This window comes from Aethalodelphis obliquidens, unplaced genomic scaffold (genome assembly GCF_003676395.1).
Source record: "Aethalodelphis obliquidens isolate GAN/ISIS:26980383/991018 unplaced genomic scaffold, ASM367639v1 scaffold2, whole genome shotgun sequence".
Taxonomy (NCBI): Eukaryota; Metazoa; Chordata; class Mammalia; order Artiodactyla; family Delphinidae; genus Aethalodelphis; species Aethalodelphis obliquidens.
The window spans coordinates 51,592,594-51,605,811 of record NW_020837946.1 but is presented as its reverse complement, the minus strand read 5'-3'; the positions used below and the strand labels follow the sequence as shown (position 1 = coordinate 51,605,811).

At 40.8% G+C, this 13,218-nt stretch overlaps 1 long non-coding RNA gene across 2 annotated transcripts in view; it reads right to left on the bottom strand.

Moving 5' to 3' along the window:
• Positions 1-4,452: 4,452 nt before the first annotated feature.
• The window catches only part of LOC113630852 (uncharacterized), a 60,725-nt gene continuing 51,959 nt past the window's right edge, over positions 4,453-13,218 (bottom strand). For both annotated transcript variants that reach the window (XR_003437116.1, XR_003437117.1), the window contains exon 4: positions 4,453-4,807. This is a non-coding gene — a long non-coding RNA (uncharacterized LOC113630852). The remainder of the gene's footprint in view (positions 4,808-13,218) is intronic.

The following is a 13,218-nucleotide window of genomic DNA, read 5'->3' as shown; positions in this document are numbered from 1 at the left end:
CAGGAATACAGAAGGTAAGAATTACTCATTTTGGTGGATTTCAGGAAGGTGTCAAAGATAAAAAAGGGATGAAATGTTTTGAAGGATAGAAGGAAGTTCATCATTGTGGTAGAAGGCCAGTGTATTTGAGAAAAGGGAAACCACATATATAAAGTCATGAAATAGTGAAAGATGGCTATGTGCTTGAGAAAATGATAAGAAGGTCACTGTGGCTTGAAGGAGAGAGTATGGGTTGGGGAATAAATGTTTCTGGAGCAAGACTATTAGGAGCCTTAAGGATCCAGTTTGAAATTTTTGAAAGATAATGACAACAGTGTTATAGTAGATGGGTTTGGAAGAGACAAAGCCAACAGGTAATTTTCTCTGCAGCTGACCAGTAGCAGAGTGTCTTGAGTGTTGGGTGATGTGTATCCTGAGTATAGGGTGAGATCAGGTGAGTTTATAAGCAAAGTATTTGGCATTCCAAATCAGTGTGAGTCTGTGGTGACAATAACATTTTATGATTCTATGATATGTTTTCCCTAATTATTTGATCTTTACCTGTGCTTCTACCTTCTCTGGTCACATCTCAGTTTGAAACCATGAATCCCTTAGGAATTACTCCATGCCCCAACTGCACCAACTTTCTGCAGCTAAAAGAAGTCTTCCAAATGCAGTCTTGTCTATCTCTCGCTTAACTGAAGTCTACCGAAGCTTCCAAACTATATCCTCATGCCTTGGAGATAGAAGTAAATAAGTAACAGTGGATGAAACGGCAGAAGACAGTAGCCCTACTGGACAAGCAGACTGATAGTACCTTTAGAACCACCTGGCATCCCTTGCCAAGTTTTGTTCCAGAATCTCATGGTAAAAACAATGGTGAAAAGAATGTTCATGATACCGCCATTGAACAGCCTAACTCCACCTCAGAGGCAGGCTTTGGTTTGGTTTTGTTTTTATTTACTGATAGTTTATTTTCTTTTATTTGTTTTTAGCATGAGCATACCCACGTTTTTCGGCTTCAGTCTTTCAATACATCTTTTTTTCTTCAGTGGTGTACTCCTGCTGACAGTCAGCACGTCTCGTCATCTATCCCACAAAAGCCAAAATAGGGAGGTGGACATTTATTGCTTCTTGGCCAGCGAGCAGCCATTCTCTATTCTTATCATTCTTTCCTTCGGGGAATTGTCATTTCCCCATTGAGTGCAGTCCTTCCGCTCTGTTCCTTTCACTTGATTCCATTAGGCCTCGAACTGAATTTGGTCAATTAAACTCTCTCGGGCTTCCCTGGTGGTGCAGTGGTTGGGAGTCCGCCTGCCGATGCAGGGGACGTGGGTTCATGCCCCGGTCCGGGAGATTCCACATGCCGCGGAGCGGCTGGGCCCGTGAGCCATGGCGGCTGAGCCTGCACGTCCGGAGGCTGTGCTCCGCAACGGGAGAGGCCACAACAGTGAGGGGCCCGCGTACCACAAAAAAAAACCCCAAAAAACAAAACTCTTTCTCCTGGGACTGTGAATTTTGGTCAGTGTTGCAGGCACAGAAGAAATGTCCTTTTGTGGCAGCTGGACCAGGACCTGCTTGTTTCAAACCTGGTTGACTAGTTACCTCTCAAATTCCATGAGCTCTTCCACATCCTTCCATAAAATTCCCTTGTTGCTGTCATTAGTGAAAAACTCTAACTGAAGCAATATGGAATCACAAAAGGGTACTGTTCACCACCACTCCCTGAATAAGTTTTCTCTTGGGTTGGAAATCATCAGAACTTCTAAAAGGATATAAGAAAGCAATCCTAGGAAAATGATACTTTGAACAAATGAAGTATAAACCAAGGACTACAGGTAAAACTCTATGCTGTCAGTGGTAGTTTCTAATAATGGCGTTGATCCCTAGTAACTGGCCCCAGAGGTTGAAAACCTTTTAGAAGTTTACAGAGATACAGAGAATTCAACTCTGTCTGCTCCCTCCACCTTCATACCATCATCCCAACCTGGCTCTACCCCTGTGCCTTTAAGAGGAATAGACAAGCACGCCTGTATTGTGGCATCTTGAAAGTAGGAATGAGTAACTCAGCCAGATAGTAATGGTCTTAATGTTGAATACAAATATACTCATATCAGCTACAAGACCTTGAACATCAGGACCATTATATCTGCCCAGAACAGCTAACTAGCTAAAAATGACTTCTAGCTGTCTCTGAAATGCACCACATTTAAAAGTATAAAAGGAACAAAATTTTTTTTTTTTTTTTTTTGCGGTACGTGGGCCTCTCACTGTTGTGGCCTCTCCCGTTGCGGACCACAGGCTCTGGACGCGCAGGCCCAGCGGCCATGGCTCACGGGCCCAGCCTCTCCACGGCATGTGGGATCTTCCCGGACCAGGGCACGAACCCGTGTCCCCTGCATCGGCAGGCGGACTCTCAACCACTGCGCCACCAGGGAAGCCCAGAACAAAAATAATTTAAAAAATTATGGCAGTGTAGTAATTGCATTGGATATAGCCATTAAAGTAGCAATTATGTTTGTTTATATTTGACCCTGGAAGGAATTATATGACTTTATATACGGTAGATTATGGAATGAAATCTTCCTTCAGGCACCTGGATATTTTGAAATATTTGGATACTACGCATTGTGATAAGATATCATACAAAGAATTACTGAGAGAGAGAAAAGAAAGCATTGTTGATCAAAGTATTATGAGGGAAAGTACTGTTCTTGTACCATTTTTATTACAGTATATGTAGAAGGTGGCAGGAAACAGCTCACGACTCATGTATTTGTCTACTTTTGCCTTTCAAGCTTTAGTCAGGCTTTAGAATTCTTTTTTCTCTATTTTTGTTTCTCAGATCCTTGTAAAGCAGTCCCCGCATACTCGGAATGTTGCTGATGCTGTGCTCTCCACATGCCCAAAAACAATGAGGCAGTGGCCTTCCTTTTCCTGGGCAAGGATGTCAGCCATAATCTATTCTGAAGGACTTCCTTCTCATGTCCTTCTCCCTTTTGAAATCCAGTTGCCAGAAATGGTTAGTCTCTTGGAGTTAAACCAGGCTGCTGTCAGCAGGCATTTTTAAGTCGCTATCTGAGAGCTTCATGGAACATAAGCATTTTCTCTGGTTTAACTCTATCTGCATATGAGGCCAAAGGAGGTTTAGACTTGACTGTTACTAGGTGCGAGTTCATTTTTAAAAATTGTTGACTAACGTGTAGTGCCTGATTGTTTTCATCAGCAGTTCTTATCACCAACTACCTGGGGCTTCTGAGATTTGCTAATCTTTTCCTTTTTCTTCTTCTTTTTTTCTGTATCTAGCCTACAATATTCTGACTGATACAAAGGACTGATCCAGTTTTAGTGGTCTGTTATTCTGTGTCTTTTTTTTTTTTTTTTTAATTGCGGTACGCGGGCCTCTCACTGTTGTGGCCTCTCCCGTTGCTGAGCACAGGCTCCGGACGCGCAGGCTCAGCGGCCATGGCTCACGGGCCTAGCCGCTCCGCAGCATGTGGGATCTTCCCAGACCAGGGCACGAACCCGTGTCCCCTGCATCGGCAGGTGGACTCTCAACCACTGCGCCACCAGGGAAGCCCCTGTGTCTTTTTTGATGATGTTCCATGCCAAATGAATAGCAGTAACAATAACAAAACGTAAAGCAACAGTAGAAGAGAAACTATTGTTTTCTATGGCATTATTAATTCTTTTATTTTAAACAAAAGAATCAGAGCATGCCTTCTTATACTTTACAGTTAGAAGACATAATAGCTCAAAAGAGATTGTATGTTTCAAGGATCTTCGTACAGCCTTTCAGGGTTGCTTTAGTATCTGATGTGCTATTTACCGCCTTACTCAAGCAGACTGTAAATAGAACTTTAGGAGACAAATGCTTAGTTACTGGTTGGTTTTCCACGGTGATAGGATGCTTTATGTCCCTAAGCACTACCCATTTGGCCTTTACTCCCTCCCCTTCCCCCCAACTAAGGCTGGCAGTGTTGAGTCTCAGAGCCATTTTGCTAAGCTGGTAGCCCTCTAGGGCTCTGTGACTAAGTCTGTTAAGACAGGATTAGGAGTCATTACATACATGCTCTATGGTGTGGAGTTTCCACCTCATATCAAAGGGGTATCAATGGTGAAGAAAGAAGAGATGAAAATATACTGTTTTCAGAAGAGAAACATGCTCAGGAGATGGCTAGCTACTTCACTGGGAGGCAGTATAACTTCATGATTAAGACCATAGACCGGTCCAGGGCTCAGTTCCTAGCTGTACCATTTAAAAGTGGCTCCCTAACCTCTTCAGTTTCCTTATTCATGAAGCAGAGATAATAATAACACCTACTCTTCAGGGGTACAAGATATCTTGTACCTATATACTCTCTTTCTCTCTCTCTCTCTCTCTCTCTCTCTCTCTCTCTCTATATATATATATATATATATATATATAATCTGTAAAAGAACTGTAAAAAGTACTTTGAACAGTGACTGGAACAGATTTTATTAAATAGGAATAATGTCATTATTATTATCATGTCCTGTCATATGTAATTCTGTATATAATGAGAAACTGAAGGTCATCCAGCCCTTCCCAGTAATCGCAAAATTGAAATAATACTTATCCTCCTATCACCTTGGATTGAATCCATGTAATAGAGAACCTGCAATAATACTTTGACAAGAGTTGATTTCTTTCTCATATAGAAAGAAGTCTGGAGTTAAGCAGCCCAGGCCGTGTAACAGCAACACTGTTGTCAGGAATCCATGATCCTTTCATTTTTTGACTCCCATTCCATCCTCAAGTTTACCTCGTAATTCCAGATGGCAACCAGAGCTCCTTTCGTCACATCTGCAGTCCAGACATCAGGAAGAAAGGACAAAAAGTTAAACGTCCATGTTCAATAAATTCCCTTTAAGCAACTACCCAGAACTCTCTCTTATCTCATGGTCATTTGGCCACCTAACTGCAAGGGAGGAAGAAAAGTGTCATCTTTAGGTTGCTTGCATTTCTACCCCAAGTAAAAATGTATTCCCGGAAGGAGAGAATGGATATTGGATGGTATCTCACAGTCTCCAGTCCTTCTTCAGGGTCAGTGGGAGGGGTCAGAAGTTCTATCTAATCATAAATGCATAACCTTGAACTACTCAAGAACTGATCCTAGGCCCAAGTGTGAGCCTAGGCTTTCTTTACATGCCACCACTTTTACTGACTTAATTGATCTAGGAATAAAAGTGTTATAGAGGAATGACCATAATATAAAGCAGAGAACCAAAAGATTGTACACTTTATAAATCAATGACCCCTTTGTACTCTTCAGCCATTTCATGATGGGTGTTTTTCTCTATACTGTACAGAGCATTTGGCCTCATTGACTCTTAGCAAGTTATAAATTAGCCTATTCATCCTATAGAGAAAAAGTGATAGTCACTCAAATGTAGTACATTCTGTGTACTTTTTATTTGAAATGCAATAATGTTTAAAAAGAATATATTTACTCACACAATTATGTCATCAGCTTATTGAAAGTATCCACAGAGTTAAGAATATACATTAACTGATGTAGTTGCAAAATACCAACAATCATTTTTTCCTAAATACTCATAAGTGCTGAAAATTTAGCTTAATTCTTCTTAGCTAAATAAACAGCCAAAATGTTGCTTCATTTAGATTCAAACATATAATCTGAAAACAGACTTCAATTCTACCCTTTTCATGAAGGATGTTTGGGACCAGGAAAAAGGGGTAAATTTTAAAATTTAATTATCAGGAAGGACTTTTAACATTTTATTATTTTTATTTGTCCTATGTACATATCTACAAACTATCTTTTGAGAAAGGGTGATTCAGTTTTTAAAATTTGTTACTTGTGGTGTCAAATTAGTTATTCAAGGATTATGCATTAATGGATGAGATGTGTTGTGAAAGTGATGAAGAACAATGTGCACATTCTTAGTTCTGGTTATAATAATGTTGGGAAACAATGCATTCATTTCATAGCAACACAATTAGAACTCAAACTGTGACTCTGAATGAAATGAAAAAATAAAACAGCCTACTTCTACAAAGAACTTGAAGGAATTATTTTGACTATTTGTTTCTGAAGATCCAAAAGATGGGGAGGGGGAAAAACTGTCACCCTGCAATGGAAATCAGGTTAAGAAGCAAACATGAACAAAAGAGCAATTGACATTGAAGAAAATCTCATAAAGGAGATCATGAGTTCAGAAGTCAAAGGCCTTCACTGAAGACAGGGTCTCTTTGCTTCCAGAGGCTCCACCACCTTGTGCTTCCCCAACAAAGGGCTCTCCTTTGACTGGATCACCATTCTTCCTTCTGTGACCCTACATCCTTTCCCTGAAACTTAGTCTGACCTCCCTTTCAAAAGGGAAAACACTTAGCTCCCCAGAATCTCTCTTAACCTAGGTCTATAGGTTAGAAATTATCCAGGAAATTTCTTTTGACCTAGAGTTCACATATTCTGGAAAACCCCACTGTATTGTAAGAGACCCCTTTAAAGTCTGAAAATTCAATGAAGTGTGATATTGTCAGATGCTTGAAGACAGGTGGAGTATTTTCTGATTTCAGGGACACATAACTCCGTACCCTTTATAATCTAAGTAATCAATAGAAATTCAATAGAAACTGAACAAGTAGAGCTTGTTATTTTGAATAATACTAACTCAGGGCCTTTCAGATGTTGACTGGTCCAAAATGAAACTTTCTCTTACAAGGAAAGGCATATCCTCCCTGTAACAAAGGCTGTTTTCAAAAGTCACAGGACCAGCACTGTTTAACAGACCATCTAGGACAGCTGTATAAATTCAACAGTGACATAATTAGACATTCCACAGTGCTGTCATTTGATATGAGGTGCCCAGACAAGGTCTCTGAAGCAGTGAAACAAGGGTCGGTAACACAAGGAAGAAAAAAAGGGTGAATGGAATGAGTAATACTGAATGGAATTAAGATTCTGCACTTGCTTCACCAAAGATTTATACTCAAGAAAATCCCAGACCTGAAGAAAGTAGGGCCTGGAAAGTTGGAAAGCTTTCAGAGATGGGAACATGTGTGAAGCTGCCAAATGGGTCATTGTTTCTAGAAATGCTGTGTCCCAAGATGACGGCAAACTTCTTTTTCAGACAACTGGCGTTCATTTCTGCGATTGCTCCGGGACGTCCTTCTTTCTTGATTTGTCCAGAATATGTTCTGTCTGACAAGGCTGGAGAGAAATCCACATGTGTTGCCAAATTGAAGACTGTGACTGTCTGGGAGGTTTTGTATTTTATGAAAATCATTTTCATTTGGTAGATGTTACTATAGTACTTAGAGAAGGAAGAAGAAATAGGTCAGGTTGAGCATTTTGTCCAGCCATCAGTTCAGAAACCTCGGAACGCATAGGTTGTAAATAATTTCCTGTTAATGAGCTCTTTTTCTTTAAGTTCAAAGCACTCATTTCTTATTTGTATATTTTAGTTGTTTTTCACCCTGATGTTTCTTAAAAGGAAGATCTTTCCAGTTGTGTGTGCCTTTGATAAACATCTGTTAGATTCGGGTTTTGTTCTCTTTTGATTCATTGGCTTTATCAGGGGTAGTTGGAAATGGTTTGGCGTAGAGCTACTCGTTATTTTCCAAAGACTCGTCTCTGGAAAATTTACATGTTGTCTTTCCCTATGTCCTTGCAATCCCTTCACTCCTACACCTACCCCAGCCAGCTGTTTTCTGTGTCCCTGTCTTAATTAAAGGCTTTACCATTTACACAAAGCTGGGAGTCATCCTCTATCATATCTGTTTTACCCCACATGCAATCAGTCACCCAGTCTTGACAGTTCTGCTGCAGAGATGTCTTAAAATCTGTTGCTTCTTCTTCTTTCTGGTTGTCTGTTTATGAGGCTCCTGAAATGACTTTTTAAAAAAAATTTTTATTGGCATATAGTTGATTTACAATGTTGTGTTAGTTTCTGCGGTACAGCAAAGTGAGTCAGTTATACACACACATGTATGCACTCTTTTTTAGATTCTATTCCCATATAGGCCATTACAGAATACTGAGTAGGGTTCCCTGTGCTATACATTAGGTTCTTATTAGTTATCTATTCCATGAATAGTAGTGTGTATATGTCCATGTATGCATTGGCGTGCATGTATCCGTTTGAATTATGGTTTTCTCTGGATATATGATCCAGCAATCCCACTCCTGGGCATATATACCGAGTATATCCTGAAATGCTTTTCTATAATTACCCCGCACTCCCTCTCTTCTTCCTCTCCCACTTTCCTCCCCCACTCCTTCTGGCCACTGTAGACAATACCTACAGAGTTGTTTCTCTGGTTAAGGCTTCCGTTTGTCCCCAGTTGCCTGCATGGTGAACTCCGCAGTCACTAGTAAGGCACCAATGCTACTTCTTATCCTCCCTCAGTTCATCTTTCCAGCCTCATCCCCTGCCACATCGTCCCATGCCCTCTGCTTCTAGCCACTGACCATCTCACTATTCTCTAAAATTCTGTGCCTTTTACTGTTCTGTATCTCCACACATGCAGACCTTGAACCTTGAAAGCCCTTCCTCATTTTCTCTGCCATGCCATTTTTTACTACCACCCAGTCCAGGTGTCTCTACCACTATGCTTTTCCCTGAAATACCAGGTAGAGCATGCTGGTCCGTGAAGTCTGTTGAAACCTGCATTATAGTATGTGCCATGTTTTGTTGGAATCACCTTTCTACATGGCTGCCTCTGAGTATTTTGAGAGCTCTATAATGGCAAAAACTGTGTTTTATTCATCTTCTGATCCCTACTTCCAGGCACAGGAGCTGGTGCAAAGCAGGAGCTTGGAAAGTTTGTTTACCAAATGATTCTGTAAGGCAGGCATTTCAGACTGCTGTAAGCTTTAAGAAGAGCAAGTTGTCTGTCAGCATTCTCTGAGAAAACCCTATACATGGGCAATGAATTTTAGCAGCAAGGAAGTTCTGCATGAAATCATCACATGGAGCTACAATAGCAGGGTCTTAAATGGGATCATACCCTGCTAACATTTGTCCATCCACCCATCCACTCATTCAACAAACATTTTTGAGTATCCACTCAGTGCCAGGCACTATACTAGATGCATCAGCTATAGCAGCTGTGGGGAAAGATTGAGTAGCCTTTATAGGCATACTGGGAAACTCAGCTAATTCTCCCAGCACTATTCTTTAGGAAAATGAGCAATAGATTATGTATGTGTGTATATTACACACACACACACACACACACACACACACACACGGCCTGGAAGAAGGTAGGAGAAGGCACAATAAGATGATCTACCAGCAAGCCTAGGATCCAAGGTGCACCTTCCTTTTTTTTTTTTTTTTGTGGTACACGGGCCTCTCACTGTTGTGGCCTCTCCCATTGCGGAGCACAGGTTCCGGACGCGCAGGCTCAGCGGCCATGGCTCACGGGCCCAGCCGCTCCGCGGCATGTGGGATCCTCCCAGACCGGGGCATGAACCCGTGTCCCCTGCATCGGCAGGCGGACTCTCAACCACTGCGCCACCGGGGAAGCCCCAAGGTGCAGCTTTGAAGAGAGATTTTAGTCTCTCCATCTGTATTTCTTCCCAGCCTCACAGGGAGAAAAATCAGTAATGAATTAGAGATTGAAGCATCTTATTTTTTTATTTTTTGAGTAGCCACACACCATTGGTATCCATCTTCTAAATACTAATCTCAGTGCTGAGAAACATGGCATTACTTTAAAAAACAAAGTTGCTTTTTATAAAAATCAGGGCAGTGGTCAACCAAGAGAGATGATAAACCCAATCCTTACCGGCAGACCTAATAATGATCAGTCAGTTGCATGCTATTTCGCAGCTGATACCTCTTCCAACAACAGCAAAAAAAAAAAAAAAAAGGAAAAAATGATACTAATTGCAAAAGTTTCACAGATGTCTGCAGCAGTTGACCAGAGCTCCTGGGTTATTGCTTGTCAGACTATTAATGGGTTTGGCTAACCATGACAGTCATTACTTTTCCCCCTCCTGTGAGCTACTTTCTGTGTAATTTATGCATAGGTTTTGCCAAGATTTGACAACTTTCAGGATATTAACATAAAATTAGACTGTAGAGCTGAATAATGGGTGGCTTTAAAATTAGCTGTGGTGAAAACCAATCAAACAGAATTGGCTATTCCTTTGCATTGCTGCTAAGTTTATTATTATTGTTTTTCTGCATATAAGAGTTCATGTCAGCAATTCTGCACAGATTAGAGGAAAGAGGAGGGACTGAGAAGGGCATGATATCCTATGACCTTGGAGAAAGGGTTCTTTGTAACACAGGCAAGCTCCCACTAGATAGAATGCCTGACAAGGGCTTAAACGAATTTGTGCAGCCACCATTCCTGAAATTCACCAAAGCACACCCACATTTTGAAGCTCATCCGAGAGGAGAACTTTTCCTTTGCCATCTCTCGGTTCCACACAGCTTGCTCCGTGAATGCCATTACAGAATGTGTTGTGCGTGTTAATAAGCCAGGACATCTGGTAACCAGCTTTTTTCTGATTCATTAACTGACTCTGCTTCTGTGGCCAGGGGGGATGAGAGGAGAAACTGGAAGGTTTTGCTTTCAGCAAATGGGCACTTGATTTACGCCTTGCTGCCCAGGACTTGCCTCAACTTTTAAACTTTACCCTAAGGTTAGCACTGAAATGCAGGCAACCTTTGGTGAACAGTATCTTGTCCCATATAGAAAAGAGATAGTATTTAAATCAGTCCGTATAGTCTGAGAATGCAGGAAGGAGGAAAGGAATCTGAGAAATCTTATAGCCTAAGTCCTATTTTAAAGCAGGAGATAAGGGAAGTGAAGAATTTGCTTAGGATCACACAGGTATAGTGGTGGCAAAGCCGGGACCAGACTCCAGGTCTCTTGAACCCACTAACTTTTGCTTTTTTATTTGCCTTCCTGTTGCTTTTGAGGTCACCAAGCATTGCTTTACTTTTCTTTTTTTGACCTCCATTCATATGCCTTTAGAATATTCCAGCAGGTACTGAATTCGTCCTCCTGTCTTCTCTAATAAGTGATTAGGGACCCATTCAAGTGTAGATAAAAGGTACTTAGGGATAGTTAATTTAAACTTCTGAAGAATGGACAACTTCAATCCAGGTTTTGAACAACCCTAGGGAATAGAATTAACTAACTAGAATACAATGAGAAAACTCTAATGGAAAATAGAGCAAGGTTATGAAAACCTCCCAATGATCAAGGTGTTTAAAATTAAAAAAAAAAACAGTATTATCCCATCAGAAAGTGTTTTTTGTTAACCTTCTTATTGAAGTAAATCAGGTCCAAATGCTCGAGGGAGTGATAGAGTAAAGGAAGTCTGACTTGACGGTACATGTTGGGAGATGAAATAGACAATGAAGTTTCCATATGTTGTTTTTATGCGGTAATTAGAAACTGTCACACACCGTTTCATTTTTTCATTTCCTTGGGCTTATTTGCATGTTGGAACTTCCTTTGGAGCAGAATGGAGAGCATCATACTGGCAAACTGGCCCCCAGCTGAAATGAGCAGTGGCTCGTGGGTGGGCTCCCCACCTCTAAGGCAGGAAGGAAGCCAGAGGCAGGTAGTGTCAAGGCACAGAGGACAGCTAAGCTGTGAGCGGTGCAGCTGCCCTGGACATCTTTCATACGGCACCTCATCCTGCCTGGGTCGAATGCTGATCGAGCCCTCTAATTGGTCTTCATGGAACACTTTGCTTCCCTAAGCTGATCTCCTTTTTACAGCACTTTCATTTCATCCCAATTATCTTTCCTTTTCTATTTGCCTGGGCAGACTTGAAGGCAGGTACCCTATCTTTCCTATTGCCAGGCACAATATGGTTCCCATGGGTCTTTAGCAAATCTAAATAAATAAGCTTTTCATGTCTGCATCCTTATATTTTCTATCTTTTTACAAATCTTTGGCATTGTAAAAAAAAAATACAAAACCAGAATAGACTTAGCAGTTTTCATTTAATGAGGACTGTGACTAGATGTAAACTCCAGAACTCTTTTGAATGTCAATTGTGTTCTAAAAATTTGCTGCTTTCTACTACTAAGCTGTTACTAGTGAACTGAGAAATTCCAGGAAGCTGGAGGTAGAAAGAAACTTCATTTGTCTAAGATGAATTATCTTTCTGGACAGCCATGCAACTAACTTCTTAAATGACCTAGGACCATAAGAAGAATTGAATTACATGGGCATGGTTTGACTTATGACACAGTAAAAGAATCTCTAAAAATCATATGGTTGGGCTTCCCTGGTGGCGCAGTGGTTGAGAGTCTGCCTGCCGATGCAGGGGACACGGGTTCGTGCCCTGGTCCGGGAAGATCCCACATGCCGGGGAGCAGCTGGGCCCGTGAGCCATGGCCACTGAGCCTGCGCGTCCCAAGCCTGTGCTCTGCAATGGGAGAGGCCACAACAGTGAGAGGCCCGCGTACCGCAAAAAAAAAAAAAAAATTGTTGTCAGAATGCAATTCCTTGACAAGTTTAAAATGCCATCTGAATTAAATCCTTTAACTAAATCAGTTCTTTAAAAATAAGGAGAAGCATCAAGAAAAAATTAAAAAGAAACTTTAATTGATCCCACCTCCAGAGGCAAGCATTATTACTATTTATCCTTTGCTTTTTTGAGTGTGACTATACATATCTTTAATATAAATTTTTCACAGAAAGATGAGTAATTATGCAGCTAGTACTTTTCTGGCATAAAAGACACCAAGAACATTTTTTCAGGACAAATATTTCTACTACATCATTTTAATGTCTATATAGTGTTGTAGCACATAGGCATCACGTATTTCATTTAGGCAATCTCCTTTTCTTTAGATACCTGGATTGTTTTAAATTATTTCTTATTATAATCACTGTGATGATCATTATTGAATATCCATCTTAGGTATATCTTTATTTCCTTGGGATACATTTTCAGAAGTATAGACATGCTTAGCAGAGACTATGCCCATTTTTAAGGCTTTTGATACATATTGCCATTTGCCTTCCAGAAAAGTTGTATTAATTTAGAATCCCACCAGCGGAGCATGAGGCCCTTGTTTCCTTGCTCCCCTGCCAACACTCAGCATTATGGTTCTTTTTAATCCTTGCTAATCTGAATAGTGAAAAATGGTGTCTCTTTGTTGTTGTAATTAATTCATTCTTGAAACCAGCATTTCTGAAGACAGCATGGCACCTACTTGCTCCTGTACATGGTTGACTACGTCAGTAGTTATACATAGAATTCATTATTA